This window comes from Solenopsis invicta, chromosome 3, assembly GCF_016802725.1.
Source record: "Solenopsis invicta isolate M01_SB chromosome 3, UNIL_Sinv_3.0, whole genome shotgun sequence".
NCBI classification, from domain to species: domain Eukaryota; kingdom Metazoa; phylum Arthropoda; class Insecta; order Hymenoptera; family Formicidae; genus Solenopsis; species Solenopsis invicta.
The window spans coordinates 24,309,901-24,325,925 of record NC_052666.1 but is presented as its reverse complement, the minus strand read 5'-3'; the positions used below and the strand labels follow the sequence as shown (position 1 = coordinate 24,325,925).

The following is a 16,025-nucleotide window of genomic DNA, read 5'->3' as shown; positions in this document are numbered from 1 at the left end:
AAAAAATTTATATATTTCCCACAGAAAAAAAAATTCAATTGTTCTTGGCGCGACACTGTTTATCTTTAAACAATCACCAGAGTTTCACTTGAGGTGTGAATATCCTTGGGACTGATGTCGCCAAAATGTCCCGATGTTAATAGAATACTTGCTATCCGACGGTGCACGAGCGGCGGTGGGTATTAGCTATGTAAGTGGATTGCACCCCGGGGTCTGCTTGCGCTATCCCACTGAAATTTCCCCCTCTCGAGGCGGGTCGAAATCCCACATAACGCAGTTATCTCCCTGCTATTGGCCGGCCAAATTACGGCGAAGTGTCCGCCGCATTGTTAGACAACGTAGCGCCGTCAGTATAGCCGCCTTTTCTGAATTGACCTCGGTTATGACTTCGCAGACCAGCACTGAATATGTTCGTGATAAGCGCCATTTCGGAGCCCCTGCCGCGAGTTTGGTTATTAATTAAACGTCGTGTCTCGAAGAGAGAGAGATAGAGAAATTCAGAGATGGAACAATGCGACGTGGACGATAATCGTTACAAAAATTTAATATCGAAAGTTGCTCGCGTGATTAGGACACGGCATGGCTGATTACCGGTTTAATAGATGCTGTTAGAGAGAAGCGTATCTCAAATGGGAACGATAACTGCGCAGCAAAGAACTGAATGGGAAAATGTCGACTGATAAAGAGCCACGAGAGCAGTCGCGTTCAAGCCATGCTGGCTCTGGACGGATGGACGGATATCTACGTTTACTTCGTTAAGTGAAATCGTCTTCGAATTTCCTGTCGAATAGAAGGGCAATCAGACAGCTTAGAAACACAGAGAACTCAATTCCCGTAACGAAAGAGACCAATATAACGACCTTTTGATAGATATAACTTTATTGGAGCGAATACAATGACAACGATAATCAAAATTAAAATATCCTCAATGAATTTCTTTTTTATTAAATCTTTTGTTATGTAATCAAAATTATCTTTTAATTAATTCTAACGACGATCCCTTTGGTTAATCGCTTACACTTGCTACTTCATTTTGTGGTCTTTCTGTCTCATTTTTTCTCATACTCTCTCCTGTTTATCCCTATTTTGTTATTCTTTATAATCTTATAATCCCACAATGCGTCGTGCGCTAAACGAGTTTGCATTTGGAGGATCAAATAAATAATAAAATGTAATCGGATTTTGTGTCTGTTCTTCGTGGAGCGCGAAGAGCGCTAACTCTCAGAATCCATCAGACATGCCCGCTGGTCGATAGTGGCACTCGTTTTGCCGACGCAAAATGAGAGAAATCCATTTGTTAAAAGCCATAGAAACGTAACGTCTATAGCGTGGCGGCGATACGGATCACCGTCGTCGGGCGTCGCGGAAAAATTGGAGCTGGTCCACGAAAGTTTCTTCCCCTGAAACGATCGGCGACTCGTTTGTGCTGGTTTCGAAATTGCTCCGGGAATTTCGCTAAAGAAACACAATAGAAACCGTGCTCCGGAGAGCCGAGCGCTTTGGCTAAGATCTTAAAACCGCTCCGCTATTCACCGAGAACGATTCTTCCTGATAAATCACATTACCGTGAAAATTTTCATTATAAAACGGATACGCTGTCGGAAAGTTCCCAGACACTTGCCTCATTTATATATACAAACTGTTTATAAACGTTGTTTTTTTTATTGCATGTTTGTGAATTGTCATTTTTGTGCTTTCTTCGCTTATCATTTACCATCCATGGAAGAGACGTGCAACTATTACATAATTAATCACTTGAGATTGCGATTAAGTGAGATTGCTGCAAAAGTTTGTGAAAAAAATTTTATGAAAATATTAAGTATTAAGAAAGTAGTAGGATCGAAGAATGCTATTTTTTCTTGTTTCTCGTGTTATTCACTCAACTTATTTTTATATTTACGCCTGAAGAAAGTTGTTTCTTCAAACTAATATTAATTATTGCGGTAAATATCACCACATGCTCCTCGATGGTTGGTATGATCATTTATAAAATTAAAAAATATATTTAGTAATTGTTATGAAAATATTATTAAGCATCAAGATCCGTTTTGATTGCAAAATGGCTTTTCTTTTTATTTCTTGTATTATTCATCAGTCTAATACTCGACTTATTATTGCTTATTCAAAGTAGAAAGTTTCTTTTGCGTCTAGATTGCAGCAGTGCATCTTCTTAAATTAACTGTTTTGAGTTTATGCTGATTTACTCGTCCAAGTACACGGGGGGAATTTTCTCGCGGAGAAAATTTAGAGAATTTTCTCTTCTATAAATTTAGACTATTTACCTTCAAAATTATGAAACTACACGCGTTTCGAAATATTATATTTTTAGTAAAATGTAGCAAAATTAAACAAAACTTTATTGATGTAGTTAAATTTTAATAAATTTTACTAAAATTATAAAAAAAATTCTTTGAGCAAATCTACATGTAATAATAAATTACAAAAGTACTAGGGGGTATAAGTAAACGAGAGAGAGAAAGAGAGAGAGAGAGATCTTTTTTCAAGATTGTAATATATTGCCTTTATTTTTGATAAAAAGAAAGTATTATGTAATATAAAAGTAAGAATTTTCTATGTCTACTACAATATTTTCTATTTAGTGTGTTTAGTTATATCAACAAAATATTATTTTATTTTTGTTTTGACTACTGGTTATAAATATTTTTATCATCGAAACTTTTTGTTCACTGTATTCCTGGATGTCCGAAAACTGCGATGACAGTGTAGATCAGATAAAAAGTTAGATGTGGTTGTACTAAAGATTGAAAGGCTTAATATATATATATGTAATTAGGAAGTGCATCATACGAATATCAATTAATTGAAATGATTATAAGGTGCTGCAGAACAGAAATCTTGTTAGAATCTATAAATGTGATTTATGTTCGCGTCTGATCATTTTCCTTTAAAATACTCCTCTTAACCTGCCCTACATCTTTCGGAGCTTGCTTGCTTGCAAGTAGATAGCTGATTGATTAAAATGACCGTCGATCTACTGCCGAATCCATGCTGTGCTTCGCCCGTTCTCTCCGTTCAGAAACTGTGTGTACGCTCAGCCGCTAACAGGGAAACTGCATTTCCGCGCAGCCGGCGGTCGAAACGATGAAAACTTTATTACTCGCTACGGACGACGATAAAACGGATCTGGCTGCGGCCTGCAGCACACCGCTCTGCGAAAGATCCGGTAGATTTCCGGATCGCTGCGAATCGATGGAAAGTGAATGCTCGACACCGTGCGCGGGATATCTAATATTTGGATATCATATAGACTTTTGTCGAGGTAACTGAATGAAGTGGTTGGAAAAGTAAGCGTGGATTATCGTGGCATCTGATTCTCTTCTGTCCGTGTTCCGGTGCAAGACTTCATGAGTTGCTCCAACAATCGTAAACTGCCGTGTTTTGATTACAATAATTTAATTGAAAAATAAACTTTCGATAGATTTTTGATGTATAACTTAAAATACGTATATCGTAAATTCTCTTTAATTAAAAGAAACTTTGACTTAAGATTTGATATCGCTATAATTAAAAAGTATATGTACAATATATGATGAAACTCTTAATAACAAAAAATATTTATACACTATTGAAAATTAGGGTTTGAGCTAAGTTTCCTCGAGAACAAATTAATTCCAAATTTATTAAAGATATTGCAATTTTTAGACTGTTTTAATCTTGAATTTTTTTGAGATTCTTACTAGCGAAAAATTTTTGTTATTAAAAGGATGATGGATAAAATAAACTGATTGAATGGTTTTTGAAATGGCAAATAAAAATGGTATGTTTTTCGATAGCTTTTGATCTGCTGTGATTCCGATTCTGATCTTCAAAAAATTTTAATTTGTTGGGGAAATATTAAAATTACTATATGAATATATTAAATATCTATAATAGTATCATAAATTATTGTTGTTGAATTTTATAAATATATTAATTCATGTTTTCCTTCTAGTAAAATATAATAATGTTCTCATCTCTAATAGTTCATGTTTTGCTTTATAAAGCAGAAATAAAAAACGTTATCAATGTTTAAAAACAAAGACATTATCAATAAGAACTACTTTAAATCATGACTGCACTTGAGAGTATTGTTATTCTTTTATATGTCCATTTTAACCGAATAAAGTCTTTTCTTTATTTATTAATTTATATGGTTCAAACTTCTAGGGTAGGTTTTCACTTAATATTGTTTATTTGACTATATTTTTTGTACTTTTTTATTAACATATTGTTCTTATAATAGCTTCTTATATTTTTTTTATATATTTAGCTGATTTTAATCATTTTTCGACAAATTAAAATTTTTTAAGGAAGATTCAGCAGCTCAAAAATTTAAAAAAAATATACTGTTTTTACTTGTTATTCCAGAAATCAAAATCGGTCTATTTTACTTATTACCTTTAGGTCTTATATTTAAGTTTGTTCAAAGAAAAAAAATTAATTCTAAATTGATTAAAAATCTAGCTTTATATATTTCTGTGTTTTTTTGTTTCTTTCGACAAATGGCATTATGCATGAGAATATAATCTGTTGCATAAAACATAAAATGTTCTAATAAGGAGTATTTTGGCATGAAACATGTATGGTTTAAAAAAGTGATGAAGAGGATACATATTGCGTAATTCCTTCAAAGGAAAAATTTCAATATTGCTTGCGAATCGGAATATATTTATTATAAATGATGCGGATATATATGCCAGAACGAAGTGCATCGGCATTTCCTCGATTTCCCTTTTTCATTTTTCCATTTTACAAAATACGAGTTGAATTGTATTTTTGCTTTATCTCGAACGTTTTTTCTTCCGCTTTTTTTTTCATTTTTGGTAGATTAATTTATACAGATTATAATGTGTGCATGACATAAATATAATCTCTTGTAAAATAATATTATTTTCTATTTTTTCTAATAATCAGGCTGCATGCAGCATATTTTCAAGAGCATATTTAATACGTCGCAGCCAGCGGCAAAAATATATTTGTAATGCGTATTATAAACAAAATGTGCACGCACAAAAAGCTAAAATATACATACGCGTATATTAATTAAATGTATTTATTATTTTAGGACGCAAAATAAATATCTGCCAAATTAACCAGCGTCCAGTGCCATTTTTTCAACTTTTTCCGATCGCGATACTATAGTGATCAATTATTCGAGATTTTTCCATGGAATATTTATTTCCTAAAATGCTCACGAGACGCAGTATCATGTAAACCGTAGGGAACGCTGCTCGTTTATGAGACGCGACACGACACACGACATGAAAGATCGAGTGCAATTCAGAATTACAAACCGATGAAACATGAAACATGAAACTGGCCATGTCACGGCAGGCACATAATATTTGAATATTGTACAAATGACTTGCACATTGCTCGGATAATCGAAATACTCGAGCGAAATCGTTCTGTATGTAGTCTGTGCGCGGATTACTATTCACAGCAGCCAGGGATTTTCGTTCTCTATTTCAGCCCGCAATAAACCGAACGAGCTTCCATCGACCAGATTTTTTCGATTGGTAAATGGTGAGACTGGAAATGGGATCTGAAACATTGCCCCAAATATTGGCAATTATAGTATAAAAGTTTCGAACGCTTTAAATCTTCCTAAAGATTGTTTGTTGAAGATACATCACATGATATAATTTAGCGATTATTAAGCGAGCTATTTGCGAATTATTTGTAATATCTTAGTCAAAAAGAAATCTTAATAAAGTAAGCATAAATAGTTATTATACTTTCAGAGATAAAAAATTACATCAGCTGCTTATAAATTAATGGAAAATATATTGCACCTCAACTGCGTGTTACAAAGTTGTAATAAAAACAATAATAAGTTTTATGAATTAAAAAAGTACAGTAATATTAATTATTTATAGTGAAATTGTTGGATAAATTATAAAAAGTAATACAAAAGTAATTCAAAATAAAATAATAATAAAAAGTAATGCAAAAATGTAGGAAAAATTGAATCGACTAAATTCGAACTCGAAATTCCCTGTTTTTATTTCTAGCACTTAGAGTCCTGCATTGCTGCTCTTATAGTTATTTCAATCGTATATTAATCGGCCATACTTACATTGGAAGTATATAATTGTCATAATTTATTTGTAATAAAATCGATATAACCACATAATTATAGTTGAAGTGCTATTTTTTACTATAAACAAACAGTTGCACAAATATTGCTGTGGTAATACATACACACGCTATTTTACAGTTATTGCAATAAAAACTTTAATTATGTACTTTAACTATGTACATTAATTCTACATATAAAATTTATAGTTATCATTTTCATAGGTACCACCACTATGAATTTTTCTGTGATTTGTTGATCAAATTATTTTACCAAAGTAATAATATTTAGTAATTATTATTTAGGTTTGGTTGTTATCAGACTTTTCTTAGAGTTTATTTTTTATATGTATTTGTTTTATGAAAATGTCTAAAAATGTATCTGTCTTCATCTTCCGATCGCGGAATAATATATCTGAGAAGAAGTCTTGTTATTTTTCTATCTGATGGTTTTTGATACATCGGATATTGTTGACGACTCGCAATGAGAAGCGAGTCAAAGGGAGCTTTCCGGTATCCCCAGCAGGAGAAAAAGTTTCCTCACGAAGCTCTCTTTTTCTCGCTACAACCGTTTCTTTTTCCGCGCCTGATTTTCTTTTCCATGCCACTTCGCGGTCCTTTGACATTCAATTCGAACTTCTAAACTTTCGAAGATCTGAAAACGTTAAGTTTTCTCCCGTTTCTTTTTTTTGTATTGCGCTGGCCTGACCAAGGGAACAAGATGAGAGTGGTAGGCCCATGGGAAAATGCTTATCGTGGATGGAATGATAAAAGATAAAGGTCTGATAAAAGAGATAAAACGTATTGCGCCAATGTCACGTAACGTGTATAACATTGCAAAAAATATTGTACTTATGCGAACTATAGGCAGAAAAAAATTCACAATAAATTTCCGCGCTTTTCGTAGATGATAAAGATAGTACGTTGTATAAACAATATGCCATTTATGAGTTTCCGAGAGATTAATGTCGTCTTCAACTAGCCATGCGCTCCTGGCGTACACGTTTCGTTGTTACGATTTTTCATATCCTACAAAGAACATTTTGCGAATGTGTTCCCGCACGAAGCGGGGAATGAATCCAGCTAATGTGTTTTTACCGACTATGACGCACTCCGACCTCCTGCGTCATGTGAGGTTGATGTGCTCTCACATTAATTTGCTCCAGATGAGAGGAAGATATTCCTCTCTAGAGGCGAGAACAAATATGTAGCCCGGATATTAAGAATTCCTGGCGAGAGTTGTGAAAACAGTTTCATATCCTATGTCTATGCGAATGTCACAAAATTCTCTCGCTGATTTCTTCCTGAAAAAATATTAAATGAGTCAATGAACGCATAAAAACATATTTGCATTCATTTCTGTTATAATTAGCGTGACATTATTATTGAACGCGTAAAATTATCGAACACCTGAATCGAATAACGCGCAGCACTAAATAAGATCCATTTTGAATTTTACCACTTAAAAACGCATTTTACGTCTAGACTATTTGTATAAAAGATGTAGTAAGGGAGTAGTAAGGAAAAACTAGAGATTCGGAACGGCAGCAACGCGTCTATTTAGTGCAATAAAAATTTGTTGACAAAGTGGGCATATAAACTGTTCTTATAAAAATTCGTAGTCAATTTATTAAGCATAATGTTATTTTTATCTTTCCGTTCATTCTTAAAACATTTTATTGCGTAAATTCTTTCTATATGTTATCAACTTATATTTCGAGGAAAATATCTTTGCTCACTCGAAGTATACGCTTCCATGGATCTTTGAAGAGCAAAGAGTCGATTTGTTCGCTTTCAACGAAGTTTACAGGATAGTTTGCCTCGCTTGCTGTACCTATTTTTTTCTTCCCAATGGATCCGAACGTTATCGTTCTTCAGAGTGCGCCTCTCGGAGCGTACTCATCCCCAAGCGAATTTAATATTACAAAACGGAATTGCAGACGGTGCACCGGAAGTCGACCGACCCAAGAGGGCTGTCCCCGATGCACCATCTCTATTCCTTCTGCATCCCGGATGATGCACCGGTGTCGGGGATTTGCAGTCACAGCTGATGCTGCCGTTGCCCCTGTCGCTGCCGCGTGCAGCAGCATATGAGACTCTGTATGACTCGCTAAAAAATGCAAAGTGCAACGCGTCGTGCTTCGAACACACCGCGATATCTGTCCGAAAGAAAACAATCCGTTACGATGCGAAATTATGCAGCGATATGGTTTAGCGAAAATATAGATATTAAACCATCGCGCTGGGAGAAGCCCCTGTATTTTCCGAGAACCATTTTATAAAATATCTGCAATGTAGATCCGTCGAGACAGAGATAAAATTTGTTTAACTTTTCACGGGACAAGTTTTATGATCGCTCCTTCAATAAGTGAAACTGTAAAAATAGACGGACTATATAAATGTTGTTATTTTCATGTCGATATCATAGAATATTTAATTTCCGTTTTTACACACTTTTTCCTTTGGTTTAATTGAAATGTCAAGTTTTGTGTATTTTATAAAGTTTTACATATATTTTAATGTGTGTTAAAATACGTCATAATATAATACTTACTATAGTTAAGCGCATTTATATGCTGTTTATTGTCTCAATCATTTTATTTTATATATTTCTAGCGGGTTTTATAGCAACAACATTGCTGATGTCTTACTTTTGTGTAAATTTATAACTAAGGTTATATGTGGCATATCTCAAAGTATTACCAAAAATTTTTTAATTCTATAAATTGTTCTACTAATACGTTTGAATACTTATATATTTGAACATAATTCTTATTGGTATAAAAATTATTTAATTTTTTGTTTACTTTTAGTTTTTGTGTAAAATCATATTTTGTAGCATTCATTTGTAAATTTGACGAAAAAGTAGCATTACAAATTAAATCATTTTTGTTATATATATTAATAAAAGTTTAAAAAAATATTCGTGAAAAAGTTTATTTGGATCCAGTTGCTCATTTAAAAGTTATTAACCGAAAACTACAGCAAAATAAAATCATTTTCGCTGTATGAGCTATTACAAGCCAAATTTTTCGATATTTTCCTCTTTGCATTTGGGGATTCAGGGCCAAAAATCGGATATTTCCCAAAATTTTTTATCGTTGATTAGGAAAAAAAGTAAACTTAAATAGTCTACAATTTTTTAATTTTAATAATCTTTAGCTGATAAAGATGTAAAGCAAAATATCCTAATTAATTTACGCGCTGTTTTTTTTTTATTTTAGTTGAATTGGCAAATTTTGCTTTTTATTTGCAAAAATGAAGTAGAGATTGGAAAAACATTTTGCGTGTAATGTCTGTTTGTTGATCACGTTTTCGTTTTTGAAAGCTGTTTTAATATTATGTTCGTGCAATCGGCTATGTTACTAGGTCGTGGCTTATTGCCGTAAATGCCCGTAAATCTGATCGCGTTTGCATGGCGCATCCAGCAACGAGTTAACGTTGTTCCGGGCATCGTTTATAACTCGCTCCCCTTTCGCGGCGCGGAACGATATAGGCAAAGAGTGGTTTACTGCCCGTGTTAACCACCAGTGCCGGAAAGCAGCTACTTTTATCGTCGTAATCTTCGCGTTATCTCGCTAATTCCCGGCATTTGTATGAGCGGAGTATGTAAGTAAATGCGGTAAATCACCCTATTTAGCGAGCATTATGCTTCTCTTCATTTAATTTTCAACGTACTTCCTGGAGTTCTTGAATAACTTACAGTATATTTAAGTAAAAAGATTAATCGCTATTATAAATTGCGCTTCGATTATATTCATTCTGTTAGTGAGTGCGTTAAAAGTTTGGTTCGCTATACGCCTCGCGCACTTTAACTTTTCCTCTCGCGCTTAATTCGTTGGCGCGAATGAAAATAGCCGACGTGATTAATTTACTCGCGTAACGCGCCGGCTTTTAAAGCATTTGATACAAGAAGCACGTTCTCGAATGTATGTCATCAAATATCGGATTTCTCCCATGTATCGATGTTATTGACTTTGTAGATACAATTTCACATGGCGCAATCGTCCACGAACGTTAACTCAAAAGTACGCGTTATTCTGCACGATAATCATCAACTGAACAACAATTAAAATTTTTGTTCCAGATCGAACAATCGTGTGGAGTAGATCATTTTCAAGGACTTTGAAATAGACATGTGCGTCAAGGGTCAACCGGACGTTGTTCGCCAATGATTCAGGGTGAGTGAGTTAGTATCACACTAGATTTCTACTAAAGCACAAATTTTACAGAATGCAATCGTTTCGCGTACGTACAAGCGGTACGAGCGATCATCGATTACAGCTATAATATAATACAGAGGAAAATCGTCAATACTGGCATGTAAACGTATAAACGTAATCTGCTTGGATAAATAAAGAAATGAAAACCTTAAGTTCGCGTATTCATGACTTTTTTCTATATAAAATTTGTTGAAAACCATTCTTTGAAAAGCAAGAATAAGAATTAGAATTTGTATGATTTTCTTTGAGAAATACTACTCGAAAACAAAATGGTATGCCTGTATCGGTGACTTTCTTCCACTTGCTCTTTGACAACGCTTCGTTCGCGGACAAATATTATATCTTTGACAGTGACCACGACCATAATAATAATAATATTAATCATAATAATTTTTAGCAATAATAATAATTTCTCCTTTATGAATGATTGAAACATAAAAAAGCGTGGCTAAAATTTTTCTGTCAGCGATGCACGCCATCACAGCTTGCACAATACGTACGTGTACGTATATTTTATATATATCTCGGAAAATATGTACGATACATATGTTCCCTCGTCCCATACGATTTTCTGCATTTTTTGATACGATTGATCGCGTAGGTTTCCGGGGGAAATCGAAAAAAAGATAGTTACGGAAAATGCGACGTGCAAACGTAAAAAGGGGATACATTCACAACGTGGCTCGATCGACGTGCGTTACCGCGCGATCTGTTTGCGCTACCATAAAAGGCCACGCTGGCGTGTGCCGGCAGATATGGTTTCTCAATAGTTTCTCAAACCATTAGGTGAAAGGTCTCTCTTCCGAGAGGGACTCCGTGCCTTCTCGATCTCAATCTCCCTTTTCATCAGGCCTTGATTGAAGCCGATACTTCTCTCTCGACAGCCCACGCGATACCTACCTCCAGTTCTGTTTTGCCGTTCGCTGCGCGCATTCTCGCTGCCGCGCATGAAATGTGAAAAATAACCTCATTAAGGCCTGGGCTTCTTCCGCGAAACGTCACAGGGTTCCGGATCCTTTGTGCCATCGTTAAACGGAATAACGGGTTGAACCGTCTCGTTAAGCGGTATTCCCCGACGACTTTGGGAGCCCTTGTTGAAAAAGAGACCGCTACGACGACACGGCACACGCCGCGCCGCGCCGCGCCCTTGGAATTTCCAAAGATTCCCGCAAGCGCGAATTCCAAGGGAATCCCGTAAAAGGCTTTGAGCAAACACAATGCGTGGGAGCTATAAATTACATCTCAAGGAAAATACTGGTCTCGCGAGAAACGCGATACCTTTAATATTCATTACAACAAAATTTGTCCGGTTCTTTTAAATTCTCCGCGCTCGATGTATCTGTAACGTGCCCGTTTATAATCGCGCGTGAATCGATATTATATGTTTATCGGTCTATATGTTTATCGGTCTCGCGCGCTATTTTCCACGCTGCGGGTGCCGTGCGGATAACTAATTGGCCGAAATAACAGTTGCGAGCTGCGTTATATTTCGCGGAGGGCCATTCGGGACTCGCCTTGGCGCGCTTCCACCGTGGAAATCGACGGGCAAAGTGATTTATCGATTGAATTCTAATTTCCGGGGGGGTCTGCATAACTTTTATCCATAACTTTTATCTGCGCCGCGCCGCAGCGTAACGAACGAAACGGACGCATACGCGGACGGTGTAGAAGGCGCGTCACGAATATTATCGTCGCTCGCGTCCGTGGAGGGTGTATTTTTTTACGACGCTGCGCGCGCCAACGCTGCGCGCGCCAATCCGTCCGCGAAATTTTTCGGATAAAAAATGGCTTTTCGCATTGCTACGCGCGACAGCTTTCGTGACGTCGAACGCGCCGCACGATTTGTTGGAAAGAGCGCGCGCTGACGCTAAATATCTCGCTTGTTAAAGCGACGAATAGAATTGTCGCGTAAATCCAAAATTTTCCACAGATGGTACCGGGAATCGTACGCGATAACTATTCGTATGGGATAGTTGTTCGGGAATTTTACAATACATCGGCAGCTTTACAATCGACAGAGGCGTGCGTTGTCGCGATTTTTTCTGCCGCATTTTTCGTATGCCTTCCGCGCGGGTAGACTTGTGATCCTCTTTTTTTATTCCATTTCCGATATCGTTCGAACAAAAGCGATATTTTTCTCTATTTCCCCGCAACGTCATAGCGAAACACAAAGAGTGGCAGTTCTGGAATTCGTTTTCAATTTGCGGACGTCAACGGCCAAATTGGACGTAAAACTTCGCAATTGATTCGTTCTTTGTATACGGTGAATCTGATTTTATCGAAAACACGGTTCACTTGCAATATTCGTTCCCTTCTGGTAAATTCTATACATAATTTTATACATTGGGACAAAAATAGAAGCCACTTTTCTGTGCAATTTAACATCGCCGACATATTTTTATAACTTTTATGACAAAATTATAATTACTAAATTTTATTAATCAAACGTTAATTGAGGCGTGCTTTAACGAAACGTTGTAAGTTGCCAAAATTGTGCGAATGTATTTCATATGAAAAACTTAAAAACAATATTAGTATCAATTTTTAATTAAAATTTAACAAATATTGTCTCATATATGAGCAAGAAATTAAATTATATTTCTGCTTACATGTATATGAAACACGATAATCTTACATATCTAACAATTTAATTTTCTTCAAAGAATTTGATAAGCTTGAAAATTTTAGTAAAATATTTGCTTTCAACGTTTAATTCTTTGTGTTTTTTCCTTTTTCTTTTTTGAAAAATTTAAAAGATGATACAATATTTTGCTCTTTGGTACGTCTCAATTTGACGTTAATACGCGAAGACGTTAATATTATTCGAAATGCCGTCTCTATCGTTTACCTATCTTTGTGCATACTTCAGTACGTATCTCAGTGACCGCGATAGACGACATGGGATGTTGACCAAGAGCAGGACAAGCACAACAAACCTACCGGCGGCGGCGGCGGTTTCTGCCGATGCGCTCTCCGTCTCCATCAACATAGTGCACTCGCACACGTACGAAGATCCCACAGACAGACCTATCGTCCGTCGCCGCTAAATTATAGACTGGCGTACGCATATTTTCTTTCATGCATATTGCATATGGATAACGAGGGACATCACCGCGCACCACCGCCGTCGCCATCGTTCTCGTCGAGCGTCGTTTCATGAAAGCAGCTACCGCGACGCGTAATATGTCACGATTCGCACGAGATCTCGCACGTGCACAGGACTGTACCTCTCTATCTCTCTCTTTTGACATCGGGCTGTTTCGAGTATTCAGATAATCTCATGAGAGAGAGAGAGAGAGAGAGAGAGAGAGAGCCGTCAAGAGTGACTAGGGGATTTTTCCTCTAGCCGCACTTCGAGTTCTACCGACTTCTTCCCACTGGCTTCTCTTTAAGTCGAATCGTCAGCTCGAGAAAATTCTCCGCCTTCGCTCTTTTCATCTAGCACCGCGCGCGGTGATGTCGTTTTTGCTAAGCAGCTTCGATCTTGCGAAATCGCAGGACCAATTTCTAAGCGCATTTAGAGTACCTGGAAACAGTAACAAAGTCAGATTCAAATGAATACGAGTGTTCTCCGTGTTCGACGGAGATTAGCATGTAATGTAATCTCGCTGCTTTTGGATTGTCCATTACAAAGAAAGCTGCTTTTACATCTGTTGATTTTTTTTCTTTACGGAAGCTTTCTCGGAATATAATGGAGGAGTAAATCGTAGCTTAACTGAATCGATCATTTGGAAAATAACGTAAATTGATTTTATCGAATTGAAATAATGAGAAATTGAGATATCAGAGGATTCAGGGGAAATGGATACGTAATTTTCTTCAAATTCCGCATTTATCAAGTATTTTTTTTTGTAGATACCAAATCCAACACTGTCATTCCCGTGAAAAATATTTGAAGTCAGTGATTTTGTTTTTTTTTAAATATAAATATTTACTCTAAAAATAATGTAAACTAATAGTTATTTAAATGTATCGTACATAAGAAACAATAGTACTGTTGTACTCTTATTATAAAAATTGTAATGAACTAGACAGTTTTTTCTTTTCAATTGTTCAAAAGTGAGATTTTTATTTCTGTTGTTTCTCAAATAATCGATTCAACTTTCTTCGTCTATTGATCACATGCGATTACGATTTGTCGTCTCTTGATATCTTTATTTATGACTTTCATGATTCAGAATGTTGGCGTATCTCGTGATAAAAAAGATAAAGCTAGTTTTAAGTAGTAGGTAATAGATATTAGGGTCACTCTCGTTTCGTATGAATGGATCCGTCGGCCATATTTTTGTTACATAGGAAACCACTAAGAAAATTAGCGCTAAACACAATTTATCACAATTTTGCTGGATGATAAAATAACTGGTGTTGCGAAGGGAAATTAATCATACAGAGGAGAGAAAGTGTGGTCTAAGTCAGATGTTTCCTCCGTAGGGACTTCCTCGTTTCTTTCATTTTCTACTCTGGCTTGTTACTGTAACAGCTTCGCAGTTTTTGCTGGTGCCCTTCTTGCCGCCACTCCGTAGCGTTCTTTGCTGTCCGTCCCAGTCATCTCTCAAGTATACTCGAAGGCAATGCTGTTTGTAACCTACATAGTTAGCGAACGGGGAAGTCTTAGACAAAGAGCGAATTGCAAATCCCCATCTTTCTAGCCCGGTAATTGCGTGCCTGAAGGAAGTTTTCAATTGCTAATTTGATTGCGGCAAGCTAATTTAATAGTAAGCAAACTAGAAAATGACGGTGAGTTAATTAATGAATTTAACGAGTATTTGCCGTATTTTCGCATAGTTTGTTCCCGTAGAAATAGCGCAGTCGTGCAAAACGAAAAGCGTAGCTGGATGAACGGTTGGTCGAGTCAAAGTTTTTCGTGACAATGGTATGCGCTGAAAGGTCTGAAAAGAGAAGCCCTTCTCGCAGGAGAGAGATATTCTTTATTCCTGTCTCTCAATTTTCATTTGATTCGCGCGCGCAACAGCTGCCTCGGTTATCGTACACGCTTTATTAAAGCAAGTTATGAAGTTTATGAATGCTGCGTCCACGGTATTGACTCTCGGAGAAATACGACTTTGATATACTTCCGGCGAGAGGGAAGATGAACCGGCGAGTTCGTAAATAATGAGAATTCCATTCGACGGTGAGCTGCCGCGCGCGCTCCTCTCTTCGAAATTCCTCCCTTCGCGTAAAATGTAGCGCGGCTTACGAATGCTCGTAATCTAGCAAACCCCCGCGTATATCCGGCAGGTAATTCGAAGTTCAAACTATTTCTCCGGTTTTTCTCTTACCCCCGAGGGTACCACTCGGGTTTCTTTTCTCCCCTTCCCCCCCCTCTACCCCTGCCTCTCTTTGCCATCCTCGTTTTTTTCTTTCTTTCACTTTCGCGCGTTTGCATTTTTCACGACGCGGGTGAATTCGCCGTTGAATTCCTCGAAATCTCACCGCGCGGCAGCTTTATACCGGCGGCGGCCGTGGAAACCGTGGAAAGGGTAATGCATTTCCGTGCGTGGCAGAAGTGTTCCCCGATTGCACAAAGCAGATTGCATAATCAAGCCGAGACTTAGTTATAAATAAGTAGAAAAAGAGTCCATCCGAGGGACAGAGAGGGAGGAGAGGGCAACAGACGCGCGCGAGGATTGCTTCGAGCGATTTCGTATACCATAAACCGTTGAAGAGAAATTATTCTCCGCGCAGCCAACACAATTGCGGTTACCGTAATTTTACATCACGAAT

General features: G+C 36.8%; 1 protein-coding gene across 4 annotated transcripts in view; it reads left to right on the top strand.

Moving 5' to 3' along the window:
* Positions 1-16,025, top strand: part of LOC105197189 (CD151 antigen) — a 154,460-nt gene that overhangs the window by 37,722 nt on the left and 100,713 nt on the right. For 2 of the 4 annotated variants that reach the window (XM_011163438.3, XM_026136848.2), the window contains one exon: positions 10,166-10,259. The gene's annotated coding sequence lies outside the window, so the exon portion shown is untranslated. Of the gene's footprint in view, positions 1-10,165; positions 10,268-16,025 lie in introns of all 4 variants that reach the window. The other 2 variants (XM_011163441.3, XM_039447243.1) reach the window with 1 other exon arrangement.